The following is an 11473-nucleotide window of genomic DNA, read 5'->3' on the forward strand; positions in this document are numbered from 1 at the left end:
AACGGTGTGTTCTGTCCAATTTAACTTCGTAATGTTTATATTGACACTATTGTTACAATGCAACATATAATATTTATTAAATAATTGTTATATTTACATTTTTTAATTGTCTTTCAAAGTAAAAACATACTCCGAGTCACTATGAGTGATATAATAGATATGTGATTTATTATTAACCACAAACTCTTTTATATTTTGTTATTTTATAAATAAAGATGTCTGATATATGCAGAATGTGTTGCAATAGAAAATATACTTCTTTTAAAAATAAACATTCTCACATGTTCCCCGACTCGCGTTGACACCCACTTTTTTAACTTCACAGAAATGTCAGCAACTATTTTTTTAAATAATGCCTGAGCGTACAAGAAAAATACTTTTTCTCCGGCAATATATTCTTAGAATGCAAGCGTTATCGCATGGCAACACTAAAGCATTGTTATTTAACGTAACGAGGGCAATTTAAAATAATTTCCCGCGCTAATGTCTTCATAACTTCATTTATTTCACAACACGCCACCTTTTTTGGAAAATTTATAACTGCATTTAATGCATTATTTGAATTGGACTTTAGTGTATAATGTTACGACTCATTTTTATATGTGTTTAGAGCGAGTAATAAACAATGAGTGTATGGTGCAGTGATTATAAAACTAGCGAAGCATCTGCACTAATAAATCAGTTATATTAACCCATGTTGCAAATCTTTATTAGTTGAAAGTTTCATTCATTGGTCCCATGGTTATCGTTTAGTGTATGAATTGTTTGAGCTTAATCTGTCGCTGCAGAGTAATGCAGTTTAATAGTATGTAATGAATTTCCGATTTAAATTTAGAATATATTATAGAGTTGATTACGTTACATCGATATAAAAAAAATCATACATTTTTTTTTCATAAAAAAAAAATACTGACCGATGTAATGGATATTCGTGGTTAATATTTTTTGTGGAACCCACGGCCCAAGAGTCTCTATTCCAAAGGAAACAAAACTAAATTTGCAAGAAAAACAAACCAGCTGACGTATTCCCGAACCAATTCGACTTAGGGTCCTTAAAGAAAAGAACATACCAATTCTTAAAAGGCCGACAACGCATTCGCGAGCCCTCTGTCATGATAGTGTCCATGAGCGGCGTTATCACTTAACATCAGGTGAGCCTCCTGCCCGTTTGCCCCCTGTTCTATACAAAAAAACTATTTGGGGTTTTTTTTAAATTTGATGAAATTCATAATCAAAAATTATACGAGCCATACACGACTCAAAAGGTGTAAAGGTATTTTTTAATAATTACCTTTAGAAGGGCGTAAACATTTTTCATTCTCATAATAGCCTCTATCCATATATCCCTCTATGGTCTATGTGAAACATAAGTCAGGGTACAAATTAATGAATGGTACTCCTGTTTGCAATTATAAACCACTGCCCAGAGTTAATTTTAATTAGATGATTAAATTGCAGTTTAATCCTCAAGCCTATTATCATAACAAGCTTTTATCCTTAATTTATTGAGTCATAATTTTTAAATTGATCAATGGGAGGATTTAAATTGTGTTGTGTGTACACTACTAATAATAATTACCTAATTTATTCTTCTCTGTTAAGTGTATAAATTTTACTTTAATTGATTCATCTTGATACTACATGTTTGCGTGTTGTTCCCACAGTAATGTAAGTATTTGTTCACTATATAATTGTAATAGACAAGGCAGACCTTTGTATGAAAATGACAGTTCAACTGTACCAATATCCTATCTTAAGATTTTAATTTAAAACACTTTTTAAAATAAATTAAAAAGCTATTTGATATGTTTTAAAAATAGACATGTATATTTTAATATTATTTGTACGGTTTAATTTGCTTTATTTGGTTTATATTGATTATCAAATATGAATGTAAAGAGCAAATAGATTGCATTCTATCCATCGCCAGAAATGGATTAACTTCGTAGGGTTTGGTTATTGGGATGCAGATAGGAGATAGATTGACTGTCACAGTCTCAGATTGAAAACAATCTGACATTGTGGAATGATTATTGGGTTCGGGCATTAACCGGTATTTTGTTCTAAAAAATTTACAGATGTCTCTTTGTCTGTTGACAATCTACCAGTCTTTTCCAGCTTCTTCTATCAAGTCATCAACGCGCCTTATTGGTCTGCCCACTATTTGCGTGTGGTACCTTCCATTGTTGTGTCTTAAGTGTTCATCCATGTTATAGGCTTATGTACACGAGAACATAAGCCTATATTCATTTTAGTTTCAAAGCTTGTTATAGGGCATCGGATCCTTTAACTTTGTCTAATATATTCACTTTTGCTTTGTGTGTTTCGTTATTTATTTATTCATCATTTTTTGTTATTTTTGCAGGTGCTGACAAACACTTTATAAATAAAAACCTTGGCGTTATGTTACCTATAGGTTAGATAAGTTTTATATTTAATTGTATATATAGTAGTTAATAATAAAAAGCAGAAACGAAATTTTTACAATCATCTTACACTTAAAACCAATTAATTGTAAACCGTCAGTTGTGTTAGAGATAAATAAATTTTTCACACATTCATTAATAGTAATATAGCATTCTCGCATCCGAGAATCAGTTATATTCTCTATATGTCACTCAGTTTTAAGAACACATTATCCATCAATTCCCTTCCAGTTTTTTGTTAAATCCTTACCACCCCTAACTTTGTATAATAAGTCCTTATTTTAAACGATTAAAAACAGTTGACACTTCGACCTTGGTGTTTCATTTGTTTTTTTTTATAGAACAGGGGGCAACAGGGCAGGAGGCTCACCTGATGTTAAGTGATGCCACCGCCCATGGACACTCTCAATGGCAGAGGGCTCGCGAGTGCGTTGCCGACCTTTTAAGAATTGGTACGCTTTGTACCCGCAACCCCCCCGAAAAGCGCCACCGAACTTAATTCGAGTGATGAAGGATTTTACTGTCATTCTCGCCATTCTACGCCCTTGATTTGAGAACAGGCAGTTAATGTTTATTTAGTACCATTAATTTTAATACGATAAGTGTACATTTACCACAGAATAAATAATATTTTATCTTTGAACCACTTTGTGGAACCAGCTGCCTACTGAAGTATTTCCGTACCAATTTGACTTAAGGTCCTTCATGAAAAGAGCGTACCAATTCTTAAAAAGCCGGCAGTACGCTTGTGAAACTTTTGGCTAAGTGAGTGCCCATGGGCGACGGTAACACTTAACACCAGGCGAGACTTCCCTGCCATAAGAAAAAATATTATTAATTATTATTATAAAAACGTTAAGAGGTCAAAAAAGAAAACTATTAGTCTCTAAGATATATCAGTGTATCAGAACAATAAACATCATGTAGAATATTTGAAGACTCCGTTCTACCTAATTGAGTTAGAGTCAGTTATAAAAGTCACTTCAACAAGTAATTTACTTGTATTTTTCCATCGATATTTCTCTCAGCTCTTAGATTTATGTCAAATGTTCACTCGTAAGGGGATTAAGTTTGCAATAGGAATTAATAGTTAATTACATAGTTCAGTGACGTCGTTAACCGGAAAACCACAGCCAAATCCTATCAAATGTATCTGTATTTAGTAGCTAGAGTAATCCAATCGTTTTCTTATCTCGCTTACCCTAATCTGTGGGATTTTGGAGGTTAATACGATAGAAGTCAAGTTGTTTGGGATTTTTCATTTAAGCTTACTTAGCTTCAGAGAATTTTTGAACAGTTATATATTATCAAAGAGATGCATTTGAAGGGGAAACTATTATACGATTATGCCCCAGCCTTCGATATTTTGAACAAGTATATTTATTATCCATGATTACTTCATTTTCATGATGTTTGGTTTAGTTAGGTATTTACTTTTAAATAAGTCCTTTATTTCAAAGATAGCCTGAAATTTTATCAGTTTAAGATTAAAAAAAATACTTGAGGCTTAAGTTTGATCGTGGTCATTTCCTTGTTAATTTCCTTATAAGCAATAATCACCGTCTATATGTATGTAGTATGAGCCTTTCTGGTTTCCTCATAACATTTAAGTAATAAATAATAATTAATCAATGGTCTGATTAGCCCAATGATTTATTTATTTACAAAAATACTTACAGTACTATGGCATTAGGAGAATGTTAACTCAACGTCTTTGTTAACGGGGATCTGTGCAAAAGACTGGATCTGGCCCTTACAAACCACATTGGCCTTCGCCGTCGTACATGGTACAAACAACCGAATTCCTGAACATCTGATGATCAAACTTAATGGTTTGAGATAACAACAACATGACTAATAAATAGAAAAGAGATTAAAACTACATTAAATATCGCTTGGATATTATAATCGTGATCACCGGCAATACATAGCAGACTATAAAACTAAATATGTAGAGGGTTGCCATTATAGTGGTCGTAAAACGCAAACCCGGAACAGTCTTACGGATTGCTGAAGAAATAAAATGCTAAAACTTAGGCAAATAAGCTTAAATGTTGGGAGAAATTGTTTTTTAGGATCGCTTTGTTTTGCGATCGTTAAAACCAATTATTTTGGTAAACTTTGGTAAACTAGAAAGTAGATTATATGATAATTGTAGATACTCGTGCAATAGTTTTTAAAGCACATGGAAACATAAGTTACTTAATGAAGTTCAAAACAACATACTATATAAAACAACATAAACAGCATGTAAACTATATATATACTTTATGTACTTATATAGAACCTTGGTAAGGCGGCTCCTAAATCAGGGCGTTAACATTTTACGAGGTATGCAAAGGAAATATTTCAAGAGGGATCTTTCACCGGCAGTGTAATAATAAAAGCGAAGGGACATTTTTGTGTGAGTTGTGTATCATAAAATGTGTAAAAAATTAAAGATTTGTCGCATTTTGTTTCAAATGTGTTTGTATGATACTTGCCCTACATATTTTTTAATTTGACATTCCACAAAATGAATGGTCTCAAAAATAAAAAATATTTTATAATTCAGATTTCTTTTTTTTGGTACACTACACAACTCTTACACAGCTATTGAAGATAATGAAATAAATCCGACATATGAAAAAAGCGCGTCTTATATAATAGAATAATCTTTCGGGCCTGGCAATCTTAAACAATCATAATTTTACGGGAAATTGCACCCACGTCTACCGACTACCCGCCATCTTCGAGACGCCAACGTTTAATTACACTATTAAAATGGTTCCATAAGTTGCTGATATAAGTTTTAGGACATAATAGAATTAAAATAAACTGTAAAACATCGCTTCTTTAAAACATTTTTTTTCAATGCTTACAAAACGAATTCTGTAAGAAATCTTTAGATAACTCTCATTCGTTAATATGTACGTACTGAGATATTATTTAGAACTATCTCAGAAAAGACATTAAAATATTAAAGATGATAAAAAGTAATTGGACCTACGACATTTTCATAAAGAATACCAGAGTCATTTAAAAAGATTTTATTCAGTTTCTGTAGGCCTGTAAATTCGCATATTTACGAGTATTCTAGAGTTGGAAATTCGTTCTTATGCCTTTGTAATAGAGGTCAAAATGAATGCTTACATTTCGTAGTTTTGTGAGTAAACATTTTAGCTTCTGCCCAAATTGTTGCGGCTGGCACAGTGGTCTGTGTGTTTGTTAGTTTAGTAAACAGAACGCTGTCTCTGATTTGTATGTATTTCTATAGTAATTGTTTCTATACTGAATTTGTGCCTACAAATATTTGTTTGGAAATTTCTGTTTACTCCAGTTGCGCGTTTCTGGTTAAAGGTCGACATTAATTTACTACTTTGTTGGTATTAAACAATTTGGAAAGTTAACAAGTTTATTTATTATAAGGTTGAGGTTTTATCTTTTTTTAGGTTTTTGGTTTTCATTTCAGACTAATGAATGTATAACTTGGCATTAATTAATGATAAATAACAACAACAATGACGCAACACGTAAGTCAAGAACGGCTGGACTGATTTTAATAGTTTTTGATATGTTGTATATGAGTCCGTTCCAAATAGCATAATAACTATAAAAGTTGGAAAATCTACGAAAATACAATAAACTACGATACAAAGTTTATGGGTTCCGTAACTTACAAACATTTAATCTTCATCCCTCAAATTAAAGAACCACAAGATTGTTCCACAATAATCGGATAATGGCGTATTTTTGAAAATGTAATGAAAAAGGATTGACAAATTAATCGGAGGCCGGCAACGCACCTGCGGGCCTTTTGGCAATGTTAGTGTCCATGGTCCATCACATACCATCATATAAACATGATAATAACGCAAATTTGAAGGCGAAAAGTGGCAGCGAAATAATATAAATTTTTATTATAATACATATATTATATTGAAATTTAGAATGTATATGTAGGATACACAAAATACTAAACGTCCAAATACGAAACCTATAAAGTAAAGGAATTCTTATTGATCCCCTACAGGTGGCTCCCATTAATTCTATCAGAGACAATATAATTTGTTCGACCATCGCTTCCAGAAGAGTTACCTCCTAAACAATATTACCTACGTGACGCGAATAATGTCCCGCCATTGAATTGTGCTCCATGTAAAACAGAGGCTTCGAATGTGATGTAAAAGAATAATATGTGGGAATTCGTGTAGAATTGCGGCGTCGCATTTATTGGCTTAAGAAACATTTATTCTGCACACAGACATTGAATGTAAGTAGAATTACATATAAATGTGATATTAGATATGTATATGAATTAGTACTGTAGCTTGCTGTGCGAAAACAAAAATGTTTAAAAAGCTACAAATTTACTGTAATATACCGACTACGTATTATTGAATAAGTAAATAAATATTTTATTGTATTATATTTATATATTTAATAATAAATATAATAATATATAACAAATATAATAATAATAAAAATAAATACATTTTGGTTGGATTTTAATTAGATCTTGTCGGTAAAATTATTTATTGTGTTTAAGAGCAAACTGATAATATCTGTCTGAAATTTCAAAATGGCGACGGTATAACTAATTCTAACCGCCAAGAAAATTACGTGGTTGTTTACACTATACTTGTATATAAAAAGAAAATCGTATTGATTTTTTTACCCTTTAGTAAATAAACAATTTAAACAAAATACCCTTAAGACACCAAGTTACCTCTTAGTGATTTTTTTGTATTTTCCGTACGTTTCATATTGATAATGTAAAAAAATGCTATTAACTTAAATATAACAGTGAAAACAGATGAGAACCTTATATTAAGATGTTATGATCAATCTTACTCAATTTAATTGTCTCATTAATTATATTACAAAATTCACTTACATAAGAAAATATACTCGATATATTATTGACTACTATATACTATTTATAATATTGCATTGTGTAATAAACTAGTAAAAATAGAGTAGTGTGTGTGTGTGTGTAATAAACTAGTAGAAGTCTTATTGGAAAGAAACACAAGTTTTTGTTAAATTAAGATTCTCGTACAATCAGAGATGTGATGGTGTTTTAAAATATTATGAATGTTATTTACTATATGATCAAAAGAAATTACTACTACTAAATTATTACTACAGAAACTGGTGAAATAAAGTTAAATTAGAGAATTTCTATTAATATATTATATATTTCTTTGTAAATTAATCAACAATTTTATACAAAATTGTATTTTAATTAATTGTATTAGAATGATTACTATCATTGTTATCATTATTATTTATTTTTGTGAATGGCTTCGAATCCCTTAAAATCAACCGTGGTAGTGACAAAAAAATATAGAGCGTAACGGAAAAATGTGACGGTAAATTTTTTTCCAACGCCGATAAAGAAGTTTCACTTCAAAAATTCTTAAGAGCCTTTAACTTGTCTGAGTATATCACTGTGCTAAAATAAAACTCTAAAAATCTTCTAATGAATTCTAGAACGTCTGAAAGATATGCTAAAAATACACTGTATATTTAGTTCCCAGACGGTTTGCAGGGGCAAAAAGCCATTTGTCGGTAGCCTCGGGGCGCGGAAGAGCAGTTAATTGCTATCGAGTAGGTATCACAGTTCCGGCCAATGGGACTGCCTTCTGATATTGGATCCTATATAAAATTGTCACCCCTGATGGGGTAATATTAAACTTACTATTTGTGCCTGGTTCTATTAGCTAAAGTTAAATAGCACTCGTGCATTTTAGAGCACCTAGGTACTGAACTTAACTGAAGCTAATAAAAAGCTTTGGTAATATTTATTACATGAATTAAAATATTGAATGTCATAGTATGCCTGACGTTTGGATTGAAGTAAGTGTTAATTGTGTACAAAGAACGATAAATACGGTGTTATTCTCAATACAATATAGTACTATTTAAGTATACAGAAATTAAATGTTTAAATATCACACATTTGTCGTAAATACTTATACGCAGCGGTTAACCGTAACGAATTTACAGCCTTACATTAAACACCGTTATAGTTTCCGTTTAAAAGGCTACCTTCGTAAATCGCGGCCGAAAAGCTCATTACGGAGAACTTTTGTTTCGGTATTTCACTTTATTTTATTCACTAGCTTTTCGTAACCACATCCTTGTTTTCGAGGAAATTTGTTTTGGATATAAAGTAATAATATTTTTGAGAAATATTTATTATTCACATCTCAGTCACATCAGGGCCTAAGATAGCTTTTTAATCCATAGGTATTAAGGTGAATTTGAGTTGGAATATGGAATTGTCAATAAATTCATAAAAAAATATAACCGATTTGAACTAAAGAGTATTAAAAATAATAATTAATTGGCCTAGAGAGTTAAATGCTTTAAGTGTTAATTAGTTAATGATTTTAATAGATTTATTTAAGTTATACTTGTGTATTAGAAAATGGTTGTTAAGCATTTTATTATATAAAGAGATTATCGATATTACATACAACTGCGTTATATTCACACTGAGTTTTGGCACAGGAAATACTAATATAGTCAGCTAGCGCCGTGTTAACTTGATAGAGACAAAGAGACGTGCATTAGACTCATTTAAATCGTAAAGGCGGCCAAATCCCATACATAAAAAAACATAAATCAGGCGCTAAAACATTTCTAGGCTTGGGCCTCAGTCTCTCATCTGATTTCTGTATCTGTTAAATGATTATGTCAATCTAATAGGCAAGATGGTGATCAGCCTCCGATGCTTGACACATGCGACTTTTTGGGCCACGATATTTTCTTTACCGTTCGAGCGAATGTTAAATGCACACATGTCACTTATGAAACTCCATTGGTGCACAGCCGGGGATCGAACCTACGACCTCAGTGATGAGAGTCTGCTCCTATATATATACAATACTCAACATAAAAAAATGGGCCTCAGGTTTTTGTTACTGTTTCGTGAACATTTGTTTATGTCTGATACGCAAGTATCCTTATCCTTACACGCCGTCAACTTTTTAGGTTGGATTCCTCACGATGTTCACCGTACGCCAGTATTTAATGCACCGAAAGTTCATGGCTGCACAGCGAGGATTCAAACCTACAAAGGGTTGAGACTGCTCATCCATAATCAAACAGATATTACTCCAAAGTAGAAAGTCAATAAAATCAAAGTGCGACTGAATATAGCAGAGTTCATCGTCTTCCAAGATCAGTGTCCTTTTCATTCTATATCTGAATCGCAATTAGAATTCTGAACGTGTTGCTGCGAATGGAACAATACGGCTACCTGATACACGTCGCGGTCTAATGCTGGCTATTTTACTTGTGATTGCATTACTATTTCACTGTTAGCTGTATGAAATTGTATGAACATTAACAAGTTATTCTCGTATTTATTTAAGGGGTCAAAAACCGTCCGTAGATTTGTAGGTTTCGCACGTATAGCCTGAAGATTTAATTCCCGATGAGACGATTGGTTTGGGTTTATATGAAAGGATCTATTTGTTAGATAAAAGAACAAAATGCATACATGTGTTTTTGAACGTAATAAGTATGTTGTTTATTACATTTAAATTTCGTTTAATTTTATATTATTAAAAATAAAATAATAAAATAAAATAAAATAAAATAGCCTTTATTGCTGAACTTATTTTTACAGTAATTTTCCTTACAAATACGTTTATAACTTTTAACAGTTTCTTTTCTTTTCATAAATCAGGTATCGGTAAACGGTCGTTTCTACATTTCAGCTTGTCTTTCGACATAGGCCTCCTCTAAAGATTTCCACTCTGTTCTATTTTTCGCTATGCGCGTCCATATTGGGCCCGCCACTTTTTTGATGTCGTCCTCCCATCTTCTAGTCTGTCTGCCTCTGTTTCTTTTACTATCTCGTGGTTGCCATTCAGTTATTATTCTCGTCCATTTCTCCTTCTTCTCTCTTATCATATGCCCAGCCCACCTCCACTTTAAGCACCTGTATGTTGTGTATGCATTCTTAAATTTTGTTTTGTTTTTGATACATTTTAGTTTAACTCGGTCTTTTCTTTTAATTCCTATTGTGCTTCTCTCCATTCCATTCTGACAAACTTTTATTTTCCTTGCTTGTTCTTCTGTCAATGCCCATGTTTGGCACCCATATAGTAAGCATGGTAAGATACACATATTGTATATTCTCCTCTTGTTCCTCATAGACATATCCTGGTTCTTCATGACTTCACTGAGTGACCAATATCTCTTCCAAGTATTAGTTATTCTTCTTTCTATTTCTTTTTGCATACATTCCTCAGTAGATATTAACTGTCCCAAATACACATACTCCTTTACATACTCTATTTCTTCATCATTTACTGTTATGGACTCTGTTTGTGAGGAGTTAGACATTACTTTTGTTTTCGTTAAGTTCATTGACAGGCCTGCCTTCTCACTTTCTTCCGCTAACTGTTGCAACATTTCCTTTAGGGTTTTCGGGTTTTCCGAAAATAAGATTAGGTCGTCTGCAAAGCGTAGGTGACTCAGATTTTCGCCATTTATATTTAGTCCTTTATTCGTCCAATCCAGATTTCTGAATATCATTTCCAGAACTGCTGCAAATATTTTTGGTGAAATTGGGTCTCCCTGGCGTACACCTCTCTCAACCGGAAATTCTTCGCCTATAGATTCTAATTTTACTTGTGTGGTGCTTTTTGTGTATACGTTTTTCAGTATCCGTATGTATAACTACTGCTATAGTAAAATAAAATAGGCGCATAATGATATAAAAAATAATGCATTAGATAACTAAACTAGATTTAAATCACCACGTATTTAAATAACATGTTTTATGACAATATTGTTTTGATTTATTGCAATAGTTATGAAGTAGAAACCAATCAAATGGACTTGAGTGTTTACGAGTCTACAAACAAGCCGCGCCGAGGCACGTTTTCAATTTCAACTTGCCCGCTCACTCAATATTAATACTTTTCACGAGCTAGTTGTATCACATGAAACCTGGTGTTTTATATTCAAAATTATAAAACTTTGTTCATAATGATTATTTCTTCTGAGACAATTTTTAATGGAAACATAAAGTATTTCCTATAAGC

The sequence above is a fragment of the Pieris rapae genome, chromosome 17 (genome assembly GCF_905147795.1).
Source record: "Pieris rapae chromosome 17, ilPieRapa1.1, whole genome shotgun sequence".
Lineage (NCBI taxonomy): Eukaryota > Metazoa > Arthropoda > Insecta > Lepidoptera > Pieridae > Pieris > Pieris rapae.